Raw genomic sequence first — 6,131 nt, forward strand, 5'->3', positions numbered from 1 at the left:
GGTTGACACTTTAAGCGTGTTTTGTCTCAGGTGATGATTGAGCTAGCTGCTACTTGCTACTAGATGATTGATGTATGCTTTGCTGCTTGCATGGAGTCCATCATTCATATTTATCATTTTGTTTAAGATATTTTCCATTTACTGTACTCTTATGATGTAAAACTTTGAATAATGCTTCCGCTATTTATTTAATAAATAAAACGTCTCATTTAGAGTCGTTCTCGCTTATACAACTGTGTTATGATATGATTGGTCACAATTACCCCTGGTCCATTTTGGGGGTGTGACAGATTGGTATCAGAGCAGTGCTGTTGTAGAGAACCAGGATTGCATTTTAAGTGTGCCTTATACAATTAGGTACCTTAGCAATGTAGGACTACAACTTTCATTGACTATAGTGCCTTTAATTGTTAAATGCTACACTATACTTTAGAAACTTTACTTATCTTAGAATGCCAAGTCAATCTAAGAACTCTGTTTACTTTTCTAAGTACTATCCAATTACGCCACCGTGTTTAAATGTGACACTACGATTTCTGAAATTCTTGACATTCCTAAGTCATCTATCATGGTTTGTGTATTATATATGTATTACATGAAATATTATCCATGAATTTTGAAACTTCTATATTTGTTACTATTCATACTTAAACATATATAACTCCCTGTTATAGCACGTACCTATATGCCTTATGCCTTTATGCATCGGTTTGCGAACCAGAAAATGTTATTGAGTTATCGAGAATCTCAAAGACATTATAATGTCATCACTATTCATATTCATTACTTTCTTTGCTTTCTTGTTGTTTTGATCATTGAATTTTCCTGACGGATGACGTCTACGAAACTATAGAATAGAAAGCGTTTGGATTACTGATTTAAAGGATCCTATAGCTCAAGCCCCTGGACCTGAATAGGACATTACGAATTGAAAATCTTTAATCAAAAGATTATCAGATTACACACTTATCATCTAAACACGTCATACTACCATTATTAGAGTACAGACACATCATATCTTATTATATCTTATCGTATCTATCCCAATAATCTTTGTCTAACACTTTTCCTAAATTTACTCCGTAAATTATAGAAATCTTTTTGCTACATATACATATTCAAGGAGATGAATATATCATCCAGCATTCAACACTAATCTCATATCAAACCCTAAATCAAATCACATAATATGGATTTCTCAACCGATTCCTCGAGCTCCAATGGCAGCGTAACCGGAACAAACGAACCAATCAGCCATCATCTATTTTGGATGAATTGGGGATGGGTTCGTAGTAAACTTAATCAATGGAGACAAGAAGAAGGTAATCCCTTCCACCAACCGAATTCACCTCTTGGTGAAGAACCTGAAGCACTTACCGGCGAACCCGTTCGGAACACTATTTTCACCCTCATTTCCAGGATATCTAGTCACGAATATATAATATCTAAAATTCTAGATCTTATTCATCCACTTGTCCGAACCGCCAATCATCCCGGAATAATAGAAGAAGTCAACGAGCTTCGCGCTCGAGTGGTGGCTCTGGAGAATATGGTGCGAAACCTACGAACACCAGCGGCAGCACCAGCAGCATAACCAGTACCATTAGCATCACCACCAACAGCATCAGCATCACCAACAACAACATCTGCATTTCACGCCTCAACATCACACTCAGTACCTCGGATATCAACATCATACACCCCATAGATACCAAGGAATATTAGTAATAATGAGTTAAGATGTATTGACTCATTCTTCCTGAAGAATTATATATGTATACTCTATATATATATATGGTTTGAAACAATAATAAATCTTTTCGTACTAAGCTATTACGTGTAAATCTTAACTAGTATGTACTACTTGGTTAATTCATATCACTAATATGCTATAATGTACATCCTTCGTTAATGACTTAATGATCGTTAATCACTGCTTCAGCACAATAAACTCCATTTCATAATAAATTAAGTGTATTATTCAAATACATTTCTGATTTTACACTTCCATTTTCGATGTACTCGAAACTTTTTAGAAAACATTATTCGTGTCTTGTAAATTTCACAAGAATTCCACGAGCACCAACATCATATACCGAGGTATATCAATAACAATGAACGATGAAGTATTGATTCATAACTCCATTAAAGAAATATTTCGCGACGATTATGTAATCTCTCAAGTTTTGAAGATTATTTATTCTTGTTCCAACCGCAAATCAAATGATTTTAATATTATATTAACTCATTAAATCTATATTATATTTGAAGAATACATATATCAACGTATATCTCCATAAAGATTGTAATTAAAGTTCTTTTGTACAAACTGTTAATTGTGAAAATATTTTAACGGGTAGGTAATACCCGAGAAATATTTATATCTCACATTAATATGTTGCATTGTACATTCTTTAATTCTGATTCAATAATCAGTAACTATACTACTTACGTTCACAAGATATATGTATCCGTTCACTAAAGAACAACCATTTTCGTACAAATTCAATTACATATTCTAATTTTGACATATCAGAATCCAAGTAAAGCTTCAGCAGGTGTTATCTTTCTAAAGATTACTAAATTCATATATATATTCATTCGTATTCTATGATGAATTATCACATCAAACCACCGAAATTATCGTTCATTTCTTTTGAAATCAACAACGCCTATTCATCAACCATTAGATCCGTTGACGATTACAATCAGCGTTTAATCATCTAAAAGTGAAATTTCTTGAAACCATCTCGGATTGATAACCAATGATTCAAATATGGCTGCATTAAATGCAGAGGAAATAGCAAAATTGTAGATGGTCTCAATGGCCAAAAGTTTTATAATAAAGAATGGTACGTTGGAAAAGCTCAAAAGAAAATTTGGAACTGAAAAACGAATTGAGCTAACCATGGAGGAGACCAAGGAAAAATACAAGGACCAAACCCTATATTTAAAGAATCCAAGTAATTCTGGATCCGATGAATTCTTTAGAGAATATCTTGCTCCGAAGTCATGTTAAAAGCTTGCGGAAAATTTTTCTTCATCAACTTTCGAACTTAGAAATTCCAAAATATCATCATAAATATCCTCTATATTTCTGATGATATCATCATAATGATTCTTGTCCGCAATTAATTATCTCTTTGCGATATCTTTATAACATCATAAAGGAAACTGTATTAGTTTCTATATTCTGTAAAATTCAAGTTTAAATTATGAATGATTTGAAGAAGTGTTGGGAATTGAAGCATGAGTTAGTATAATATAATAACGTCAGGCCAACGTGATTATATTACAGTAAGTCATGCTAAATTTTTAATGGAAGATGATGATTCATAGACTGTATAAATCACCATTCGCCATGTTACACGACTCTTACATTCTATTTAACCTCTAAACATATCAAGAAAATATTTTTCTTGATGATTCGGTCTTTTCCGAATATTCTGGTAATTTGACAAATCAAATCGTGCTATTACCTTTCCTTTCTACTTTATAGATTATGATCATTCGAAACTTCATACCTACTAGTTCTGGACCATTATTCGCTTGACTTGAAGTCGGGAAGAAGAAACAAAAGCATAAAGCTCCGACATATAAGGGAAAATATAAAGCCCGATAACGACTCCGAAACTACAAACCGTGTATATCAATGCGTATAGCAATATAAAGACGTGAGAATTAAAAACACTATAACCCCAAGAGCATAGTAGAAGTAAACAGATTCCTCTGGTGGTAAAAGAAAAAGAAGAATGACTGCATATATGGTCAATATAATAACAAGTATCAATACAGGATTGAGCATATTAACAAATCTTTTGGAAGTATGAATTTAGGAAGAAAGTATAGAAGTGGTGAAGATAATGAAACGGAAGAAGCTAATTTATAGCAAAATTTCCAAACACGTCAATCAAGGAAATTCACCGCATTTAATCAAAGAAATCTCAAAATTCCGTGAATACCGAAGAATCAAATCTTATAGATTACGAAGATTTCCTTTAATCCCTTGAATTCCGGAAATCAATCGTGACTACGTCAAAAGTTAAGGCGAACATTTAATTTTCTCATTCACTCTTTTACGATAGCTTCGTTTATACGCTTCCTATAATCGAATTGTTTTATCCATATTATTAAATAGTGATAAAACTTTATTTTTCAACTCATATTCATCATTAAGATATTCTTATTATAAACAATGATAATCTCTATCAAATTTCATGAATATGATTTCACGAACTCCTCTCTGTCTTATCTGCCCCAATATTGTGGCATAAACGCTCAAGGTTTTAAATGAGCACAATATTATTCATAACATATTTCATGTATCTAATTTACTGAAATGACTTGTAAAACATCATCATTTTGAATGATCTCCGCATTAATAATAAAATGCACTTCGTAGAAGAACTTGTAGAAATTATGGTTTGTATGATTTTAATTCTTGAAACAGAACAATATTCTATCCGTTGGAATTCACGCAAGGCCCCGAGCATACCTGGGAACGTGAAAACCAAATAAAACGTAAATATCCTCGTCTATGTACGAACAACACCGATTAATGGAAACAACTAAATTTCGGGACGAAATTTCTTTTAACGGGTAGGTACTATAACAACCCTCATATTTCCATACCTGAATTGACTAATTTGACTATAGGGTTGTTATCCATACGTAATATATAATTAAATTTGACATTGATCAAATATTTATTTTTAGTCGACACTTTTTGTTAACTAAAGTTTACACTAATTATATAAAATAACTTTAGTTAATATTAATATTAATGCGTATTGTATTTAAAACTATATGAAACATAATTATTAATTAAATGATAAGTTATTTTAATCATTATATATATATTTTTAGCTTATAAAAAAAATAAAAATAAAAAGAAATAAGATTTCTTTTTTTATAAATTAAATAATGAGCCCATGAATTTTGACTAAATATTTTCAAAAACAAAAACTTATTAAAAACATTTTTAACATGTTTTTATTATTTTTTCAAAATTAGCACCTTTATTTTATTATTTTTTTTTCTTTTCACCAACCATTTTTTACCTATAAATACATGGCTCCTCATTCATTTTTTCTTGCCAAACACAAAAACTTAAGTTATTCTCTCAAAACCTTGAAGAAAATTTGAGGTACTTTCTATTTTTATTATTTTTTTTCAATATTGTCATTTATATTTATATTTATTGTATATTCTTTGTAAAATTCGAAATTAATTATGTTTATATGTTATAATTAGTATTATAAGTGTTATGATGCATAAAAATAATTTTGATAATTTATGGAATATTATTTATAATTAAATACGAATTATGTAGTGGTTAAATGTAAAAACAATGTAAAATTCGTAATAAATACTTTTAACCAAAAATAAAATATATATAATTTTTTTCTGAGTTTTTAAAACTTATATAGATCTAAAAAAATTATAAAAATAATTACTTGGGTCGAATTGTTATTTATTATATAATTAAACTCTATTATTATATAATTCGAAGGTAAATTAAGAATAAATATAAAATAATAAAATAATAAAAAATTTAAATATTTTTTTACAGGTTATTAAACTGATAGAAACTTATAAAAATTATAAAAATAATTATTTGGGTTTATTTAGTAATTATGTAGAATTAAAATTGTTTTGTGAATACATTAAGGGTAAAAACAAAAATAAATATAAAAATATAATTAAAACATTTTCTTAAATTTTTTTACTAATCTATATGATTAACTAAGACTATAAAAATTATGTATGTAATTTTTAGATATTTAATTTATTATTTAGACATTTTTTGAATAATGTTCGATTAATAAAACACTATTATTTTTGAAGTAATTTAGGTATTTATTTAAAGGTAATTATATTTAATATATATAAGACATACTAAGGTATAATAACTAAATATTAAATAAAACTTAGGTTATATTATCACATATATAATTATTAAGTACATTAATAATTCGTTGTGTGTATACACCTAAAGTGAAGGTTAATCAAAGATAATGTATAATTCCTGTGAACTTCATCGCTACTCACGGTCGTAAGTGAATGATGTCTAGGTTGCCATTTATGGGTAAGCTTGTGGATCTCGAATGCCATGACTTAGATTCTGGTCA

Source organism: Rutidosis leptorrhynchoides, chromosome 4, assembly GCF_046630445.1.
Source record: "Rutidosis leptorrhynchoides isolate AG116_Rl617_1_P2 chromosome 4, CSIRO_AGI_Rlap_v1, whole genome shotgun sequence".
NCBI lineage: Eukaryota > Viridiplantae > Streptophyta > Magnoliopsida > Asterales > Asteraceae > Rutidosis > Rutidosis leptorrhynchoides.